General features: G+C 41.6%; 1 long non-coding RNA gene across 1 annotated transcript; it reads right to left on the reverse strand.

Annotated features, from left to right (window-relative positions):
* Positions 1 to 6,653: 6,653 nt before the first annotated feature.
* On the reverse strand, positions 6,654 to 9,194 carry LOC123393570. The gene is made up of 3 exons (XR_006608403.1): positions 8,655 to 9,194; positions 7,397 to 7,568; positions 6,654 to 7,191 (listed from the first exon to the last, which is right to left on the reverse strand). It is a non-coding gene; the product is annotated as an uncharacterized LOC123393570 (long non-coding RNA).
* Between the last annotated feature and the right edge of the window lie 419 nt (positions 9,195 to 9,613).

Genomic DNA, 9,613 nt, shown 5'->3' on the forward strand with positions numbered 1-9,613 from the left:
GGCCACTGACTCAAGACACTCCAATTTATTGATGGGATATGGACCCTCATCTGGGTCAGAAATTGGGTGAGATCAACACAGCTCTTATACGGAGAACTGGAATTCAAATATCAGCTTTTCTAACTTGACAGTCAGCTATTTCTCAATGTAATTTTTATGCAGAGTCAGTGGCTGAGACAATTAAAATACTCTTCTGTCTCTTTGTGCGTTTCAGTACCAACACCATACTGATTGATAACCACATGCTGGTAACCATGGGTCAAGTCTTAGATCCAGATTACTGGTTCCAGGTTGATATTTCTACTGGGGGGGTCCAAGATGTCTCTCACTCGGGATACAAAACTGAGCATCTTACTACCCACCAAGGCTGCCTGCCCTTTGTGCAGCCTCTTACAACTCAGCTGATGGCAACTGCGTCCTCCTCCCTGTCCAGGCGCAAACCCTTGGAGGAACTCCTGATTGCTATTGTTCTCTTAGCTCCAGTCAATCAGTGAACCAGTCCTGTTTTAATCCACATTCAAAATACATTCAGAGTGTGATCATTTCTCTCAACCTGCACCCTTACCACCATGATCTGGGCTGCCATTATCTTTTGTCTAAATTGGTACAAAAGCCCGTTAATTGACCTACCTATCCCCTTGCCTCCAAACAGCTAATTCTTAGCACAACAGCCAGAGAATTCTTTCAATGTGTAAATTAGTTAGAAACTCTGCTGGCTCTCATTTCCTCTGGAGCAAAAGGCAAGGCTTAAATTGGTCTACAATACCTATCTGATTTGCCCCGCCCCACTTCCAGTATGTCTGATTCCTCTCCTACTAATCTTGCCCCACACTCAATCACTACTGGCACACTGGCCTCCCTGCCTTTCCTCAGATGTGCACACGGACATGCTTCTACATGAGAGCCTTTGCATTAGCTCTTCCTTCTGCCTGGGACACTATTTCTCAATATATTTTCATGGTTCCCTCTCTCACCTTATTTGAATTTTTGCTCAATCTTTTTATTTAAAATTGCACCTTAACCCTAACTAACCATCTATTCCCTTTAGCCTACTTTACTTTAAAAAAAAATATTATATTTATTGATTCATCTATGAGAGAGATAACAGGAGAGAGCATGAGCATGGGGAAGGGGAGAGGAGAGGGAGAAGCAGGTTTCCTGCTACTGAGCAGGGAGCCTGATACGGGGCTTAATCTCAAGACTCTGGGATCATGACCTGAGCCAAAGGCAGATACTTAACTGACTGAGCCAAGCAGGCAACCCCCCTTACACACACAGTTTACTTTTCCAATAGCATTTATGTTCTTACAATATACAATGGTATTGATTATTAATCAGTTTATTCATTTATGGGTTTCTTTTATTTCCTCCCCTTTCCTCTTGTAACCAGAAGAGGAGAGGGATCTTTGCCTGGTTTTAATCACTGATACATTCCATATAACTAGTAGCACTCAATAAATCTATGTTGAATGAATGAATGAAGGAAACTTAGCTGTTTCAGTTTGAGTATCTGTCTTTTGATCAGAATGGGAGCTGGACGAGATGACATGTTGAAGTTAAAGGATTGGTGGAATAACTTAAGCAGAAGCTGTCCAAGTATTTGATTTCATGATGTAATTCGTAGAAGTAAGGACGATACACATGCAAACACACATGTACACAGCCATGATTTTCATTCCTGTTACCAAGTTGCTCTCTGTCCCTTTGATGTGGGATTTTCTCTTTAAGGTAAGTGGTTCCTCACTGAGGCATTGAAGGATGGTATCACTTATCCATCAAGGACTTTGGTAAATTCTCTTTTGTTTAATTAGCAATTGACCAAGAATGCAGTAAAAAAAAAAATCAGTTATTTATGAAATTTCAAATGAAACAATTCAGATAGTCTGTTTGAAAATCAGTTAACCATCAGCTCTTTCTCTGCCCTCCCCTCAAGATAGCATTTTTCACTCTGTCAAAGGACATATTATATTTCTTCTATCAAATGGGGCTTCTTCATGGTTCACAGGGTACTACAAAATCCATACCCGCAGTGTCGGGGACTGCCTCCGGCCGGGAAAGTCCCCGCCATTACAAGAAGGTGCTTGGCTCACTGCTAGCAAAGTACGCTGCAAGTATACAATGAACTTTCTGGTGAAGCCCGCCTAAAGGAGGACATAGTTATTGGCTGTATCAAATTTAATCAGCATAGTAACAGGACTCTCATTGGCTCTCCCCATTGCTTGACCCCTTATTGGTCACCCTGCTGTATATAAGCTAAGGAAGTTGATTAAATAAACGGAAATGAAGCATTAACACCATGCCAGGCTCATTGTCGTCCTTGCGGGCCGGAGACAAATGGTGCTGAGACCCAGGAAATATTAAGAAAAATAGAAAAACCTTGCAAGGGAGAAGTCCGCAGGTAAGCGGGGAAGGGACCACGATCAAAGTGGTGGGAATCTTGTACAAGACCGCAATAAGAAGCGGGGCGGCCTTAGAGCCGGGGTAAGCAGCGAGTATACACGGAACAGCCATTAGGTTGGGATTCTAATTATGGGATCTGGACTGTCAAAGTCGAGGTTAGAGGGTTCCCTAAAGGACCTTCTAAAGGCCAATGGCACGCCATTAAAAACGAAAACTGCTAGGACATTCTTGAATACAGTTGAGACAGTGGCGCCTTGGTTTCTGGATGAGGGCTTGCTAAATATCCCCCAATGGGACCAGTTAGGTGAGGATTTTAAGAAGAGGGATAAAAATAAACCATTGCCGCCGGGAATGTTAGTTATATGGACTCTAGTCAGAGGGTGCCTGGGAGGATATAAGCCGAAATGTGATTCAGTTATTCAGGAGGGCGCTGAGGCACTCGAGGAAGTGAAAGAAGAACGCTCATCTCTTGCTTTGGAAAGAAGTAGTTCTAGCGAAGGGGAAGAAGAAATGTCGGGGGAGGAGCTAGAGTGGAAGTTCAAATTAAAACCAGACCCTCCCTGTTCAGCAGTGACCCCTAGTGCTCCGCCTCCTTACAATCCCCTGGCGGGGGAGATAACATGTAAATGTCATCCCTCTGCTAATGAGGATTGGAAGACCACATGGAGGGGGGCCAATAGCAGCTTGATGTTCCCAGTTCTAGAGGACCAAAATCATCAACGGTATCACCAGCCCTTGGAATTTAAATTAGTTAAACAATTAAAGGAAGCGGTCATGCAGTATGGCCCTCAGGCAGCATTTACTATTTCTCTAGTGGAGTCCATAGCAGGCATGAATTTAATCCCCGAAGACTGGGGGAATTTAGCAAGGGCAGCCCTCTCTGGAGGGCAATATTTGGTCTGGAAGACAGCATGGCAAGAGCATTCCCAGGATGTTGCACGGCATAATGCCACTGCAGGCAATCCACAATGGAATCTGGATATGCTTATGGGCATGGGGCCATACACTGGTAAACATGACCAACTGCAATACAACCCTGCCGTATACATGCAGATTGTGGCTGCCGCTACCAAAGCATGGAAAACCCTCCAGGGCAGTGGGGACTTGCAGGGTCAACTATCTAAGGTGATACAAGGACCAAATGAAGCATATGCTGATTTTGTTGCAAGATTGATGCAAACAGCTGGGAGAGTATTAGGGGATGTTGACACAGCCATGCCTCTAATTAAACAACTGGCCTATGAGCAAGCCAATAAATGGTGTAAAGAGGCCCTTAGGCCATGGAAGGCTAAAGATTTAAGCACATACATTAAGGTATGCAGGGATATTAATGACAGTGTTATTCAAGGACAAGTACTTGCTTCAGCCATTACTCAAGGCCTTCAGGGCATTCAGCTATCCCAACGTAAGGGCGCTAAAGGAAATTCTGGGGAATGCTACAAATGTGGAGCTCAGGGGCACTTTAAGCGAGAATGTCCTGACAGCAAGGGTCCCCCAACAGTAAAGCAACCTGGCATATGTCCTAGGTGTGGCAAGGGTACACACTGGGCGAATGAATGTCGCTCAGTAAAAGATATTCAAAGTAATCCACTACCCCCAAGTAATTCAAAAAACGGGAAATGGGGCCCATCACCCCAGGGCCCTCAAATGTATGGGGTGCTTCAACAGGTAGCCTGCACGCATTACCCGCCGACGAGCCAAGGCGGGCTACAAAAGGAAGCGCCGGATTGGACATCCGTGCCACCACCAGACTTGTACTAACCCCCGAGATGGGAACCCAGGTGGTGGAATCAGATTTTAAGGGCCCACTGCCTGTGAACACTGTAGGCCTATTATTAGGGTGTAGCTCCACAGCCCTTGCTGGATTAATAGTACACCCCAGAGTAATTGATGCTGATTATACAGGAATAGTCAAAATATTAGTGTCTTCCCCTCGTGGCATTACAGTTATCAGTCCAGGTGATAAAATAGCACAAATTATAGTGTTACCAAGCTGTCATAAACTATTCCCCAACACAGAAAAATCCCGTGGACAAAGGGGTTTTGGCTCCACTGGCCCGCCCCTCGCATGTCTAACACTTGGAATGGAGGCTAGACCTCTTTATTCTCTTGCCATCCCCCTCCTTAGGAGTTAACCCACGAGGCCTGTTACCCAACCATATATGGCAAATGAATGTTACTCACATCCCTGAATTTGGTAAAGTAAAATATGTGCATGTTTCTGTGGACACATGTTCTGGTGTCATATTCGCCTCTATCCATGCTGGGGAAAAATCCAAAGATGTTATTTCCCTCTGCCTTCAAGCCTTTGCCGCTTGGGGTAAACCTCGACAAATAAAAACAAACAATGGACCTGCATACACCTCACAAGTATTTCACGGTTTCCTTACTCAACTAAACATTACCCTAAATCATGGTATTCCCTACAATCCTCAAGGACAGGCCATCGTGGAACGTGCCCACTTAACCATCAAACAAACTCTTTTAAAACAAAAAGGGGGAATAGGGGACACGTTCCGGTCCCCTAAAGACAAACTAAATACAATTCTATTTATTTTAAATTTTTTGACGCTCGATAAAAACGGTCAAGCAGCAGCTGAAAGACATTCAGCCCCTATGGATTCTTCCCCCAAGTCCTTAGTTCTTTGGAAGGATATCCTTACGGGACAATGGAAAGGCCCGGATCCTGTATTAATCTGGAGCAGAGGCTCCGTTTGTGTTTTCCCACAGGACAAAGAAGTGCCGATTTGGATTCCAGAGAGATTGGTCCGGAAGGCCCCTGAGAACGAGGATGAGGACAGAGGAAGCCGTGATCCTCCTACTGTCGTGGGGGACTCTGATATTCCTAATTCCCCTGACGGCAACACGTGAATTATGGGCTATTCTGAAGGCTTGGCCCTATCCTTTACCTTTAACTAATTCTTCCTTTATCTTCCCCCCATTCTTCACTAGCTGATGTACTGAGTGTTGGTTCTATTGTTCCTTTTTCTGCACTTTGTGTTACCCCTGTAAAATTCTCTCAATTTAATAAGGCCAGCAATTCCTCCCAACAGCTCTCTTAGTATTTGCAGGGTACTTGGTCTGACGATTTTCAAAATTTCACACGAATCCTTCTGGCTGAGATAACTTGAGTAAATAGTATGCGTGTGCAACCAGCTTCCCTTCCAGAGCTATTTCCAACATTCAGCAATATGTTCCAGTTCACCAAACAATGGGCTGGTACAATTGGTCTTCTTGTCCTCCTCCTTATTGGCATTCTGCTTCTATTCAGAAAAGTTCGCCAATGGAGAACACAGCAGCGAGAGCAGAGCCGAGCTATAGCACAAGCCCCTATGTCAATAGAGGCTGGGACATCTCCCCAGATATGGCTAAGCATGCTAGATCGGTAGTCAAAGACGGGTCAGATCAGTAGAGAAACATACCAACCTAAGACAGGACAGAGATCATCGATCTCTTGTGTCTGATGACGGGTAAGGATGTTTTCTGCTACTGACGACCTAAGACAGGCATGATCTCTGCCATAAAACAAAAAAGGGGGAGACGTCGGGGACTGCCTCCGGCCGGGAAAGTCCCCGCCATTACAAGAAGGTGCTTGGCTCACTGCTAGCAAAGTACGCTGCAAGTATACAATGAACTTTCTGGTGAAGCCCGCCTAAAGGAGGACATAGTTATTGGCTGTATCAAATTTAATCAGCATAGTAACAGGACTCTCATTGGCTCTCCCCATTGCTTGACCCCTTATTGGTCACCCTGCTGTATATAAGCTAAGGAAGTTGATTAAATAAACGGAAATGAAGCATTAACACCATGCCAGGCTCATTGTCGTCCTTGCGGGCCGAGGGCGACACCGCAGGACTAAAATGCTTAGTCTACTTACACTTAGCTTGTTCCTTTGTATAGTCCCCAGCTGCTAAAGAAGAAATTATATCATAATAAGCCTCTTCGACCTCATAAGAATACATGTGAGCATATATATCCATAAGAGAGGACTGAAGAGAAATGCCAAATACCACAGGTTTCCCTCTGAGGGAATTGATATCTGTTTCCCATTCATACATCTTCTGAGGATTTCCACAGGCCCTCACAGGCCCTGGAACATTTTGTGTTTGGTTGGAAAAAATCTCAATTCCTTTCACAAGTCCTTCCTCAGTTTTAAAAATAAGGAAGCTTCGTCCACACTTTATTCTTTCATCTGAAAGAAGGAAGTAACACAAATATTCTTAAAATATTTTAAAGAATGTTTTATTCTTCTGGGTACTCATTTTGTTTCAGTTTTCTTCAACAACTCATACTTCTATGAAGTTTGGTCTTTCATACATTTCTGAAAGGCCATGTTTTTACAAGTGACACAGTCGTTCCTTGGATGGTCCAGGCTCTGGTTTTTGTTGGAGTGTTAGACGGTCTTGATATCCTCAACACTTTGTGATAAATTCTGAGTCACCTATTGGTGATCAACGGTGAAGCCTACCACATGAAGATGAAGTCTCTGGCTAGGGCCAGGACAGTATTGAATCTGGAGTTTAATATGTTCTTGGCTCCTCAGGCAATCAGCATCTGCCCTAAAATACCTTTGTGGAAAGTAAGTGATCACTGACAGAGGTCATGCCCCATAAATATTAGAAGTTTTGGGCCACAGGCATGTTTCAGAGTAGAGTCTGGAACTCCTCAATTATTGGTAACATCTTTCAAACTAATCAAAGTTTAAGACAAATAAGGTAGTTTCCTTGTTGACAACACTTCTTTTTGTGGATGCAACATTTGGCAAATTCAAAGAGCTTTCAGTCTGTATCGCTGAGGAACACAGGATAATTTTGAAACTATTGTTGAATTTGTCCTTAAGCAAGGGGAGGATCTCTCTGCATCCCCCCACCCCTCCCCACAACATTGTAATAACCAAAGGCTTTAATGAGATTTAATGTTAGGGTTAATGAGAGCAGGGTTGGGGGGAGATAGTTCACTATAATCGTTAATAATGAAACTTTTAAGATGTACGTACCCATGTTCTGAAGAGGCAGTGATTGTATGGGCAAATCAAAAGCGGTTGGGATTTTCATGTTGTGCTGAAAGAAAAGCCAACTGTGAAGATCCTTTATGTTGAGCTAGATTTAGAAACAATCAACTTGAAAAGAGAAGTTTATTTCTTGTAGATGACCTGGAATTCTTCCCATCTGAAAAACAGGTGTAGGCAGAGATGGCTACATCTTACGTGAGAGGCATAAACAGAAAATATTTCTTGAGGGCATTTTCTTCCCTCTCAGATGCTTGTTTTTATTTGAGATGTTACATTGTCATTTAAATGCTAACTTCAGTTCCATTCTTTGCTGCAAGGAAGCACTTTTTCATTAATTGGAAAGAAAAGGAAAGAACCCACAGCTGCCCAAGTTGTTAAACTAAACACTTTCTGTTTTCAACACCATCTGCCAAAAATAATGTCTGACATTATGAAAGAAAAAAGGACAAATACATTTGGAGATTTGAGAAAAATCAATTCATTTTAATATTACATTATTTTTTTTTTATGAGGGGAAAAAAGCCAAAGAAATGCTGGCATTATGCGTGTGAATCGCAAACATGTGTATTAAAATATAAAGTGTTTTGTTACCTTAGTTCCTGAGTTCTGCCTTAGCCAAAGGTAGTTTTTCTTAGACGATGTGTAAAGATCCTTCAGTTTCTAGAAAAACTCCTCAGTGTATGTGTCAGTACCTTTACTAGGACTCTGATGGCTCTCTAAAAGTTACAACTACCTCCCTAAATCACTAATTTTTACTTTAGAAAGAAAATAGTTTATCTGTTAAAAAAAGACCCGGTTTCAAATTCTTAATCAATAAGCTTTCTACTTTTTGCTTTGTAACTTAACTAAAGAACAAAGGAAAAACAATTTTGAAATTCTATTAAAACAAATTTTTAGTATACATTAAATCTACAGCTACTTAATATTGATTTAATTAACTAATAAATACTGATTGCACAGAGTTCTACCTAAAAATAAAAATAAAAACTATAAAAGTCTTCCATTTGTATTTAATTGGTCAGCAGTTTGTTTAATGATAGAATATTTCACCTCCTCAGAAGTAAAATTGCCAATTCTGTCTTCTTCCCCAGCTGTTTCAGCAGCAAGCAATTATTCCTTACAATTCAACTTCATTTTCCTCCTCTTTGGTTCTCAGAACATAGAAGTGATTTGGTCACAATCTCTGTAGGATAACACTAATAAAATGGTTCCTAGGACAGAAGTTGATTAATTTTTTATTTACCTTCTTTCATGGCCTTTTAAAAACTTCTTCCGTTTTCCTAGAATGATGTATTCCAATGTTGTCATATTTCCAAATTGTTCTCATCCTCCAGTTTTAGCTCAAAAGCCATTTTCTTTCAGCAGCTTCTCTTGGCCACCTGTTCCTTCCTCCATGCCAGAGTGACTTCTCTCTCATTCATTATTACAACATGAACTTTAAAAATGCTTGTTGCATAGCTGTAACTTTCTCCTACAATTTGTGGCTCTGTGTCACGATGTGGATATTTGTAATATATCCCACACTTTGGGAGAGGCAGAGCACCTGTTTCACACATTTCTGTATTCTCCTTTCTATTCAGCAAAGTTCTTCATGTAAAGGACGCCCTCCATATATGGATGAAGGACAAACATATTTGCAGCACTCATGATGCATTTTATTTCATGTATACCAGTACACTGGGCATAAGAGCAGTGTAGATGTTAATGTTTTCAATGAAAACTGTAACATTTCATGTAGTCTTAATACTCTGTATTTCTCAGGTTAAAATAAAAGGACACGAAAGTTACAGTGACAAAGGGAAAGTAAGTTCAGGATACACAAAGAAAAAAGGAAACTCCTCAATGCTGTAAATATCAATCATGTTTTGTTTGTTTGAAATTTCCTACTCCATAGTAACAGGAAAGGGACTAGAACCCAGAGTCCTTTAGAGATAGAATCACTTCCTGGTAAATATAAGAACGTACCCACAACTTCTTTAGAATAGTTTTTAATGAGTAATGAATGTCCTTGAAAGAGTACACTGCAGTTTGTTTTAAGCAAAACTGAAATATAAAGAAAAACAAATGTGTTGTATTCCCTCTGTACTTCTGCCTTTTTTTTTTTTTTTTTTTTTTTTTGGTCCTTATATTAGGAGAAAGGGAGATGTGGAATGTCGGGAATTGTTTATAAAATTAGCACACATCATTCCCATGAACATGGAA

The sequence above is a fragment of the Mustela putorius genome, unplaced genomic scaffold, assembly GCF_011764305.1.
Source record: "Mustela putorius furo isolate JIRA1106 unplaced genomic scaffold, ASM1176430v1.1 tig00000874_pilon_pilon_pilon, whole genome shotgun sequence".
NCBI classification, from domain to species: domain Eukaryota; kingdom Metazoa; phylum Chordata; class Mammalia; order Carnivora; family Mustelidae; genus Mustela; species Mustela putorius.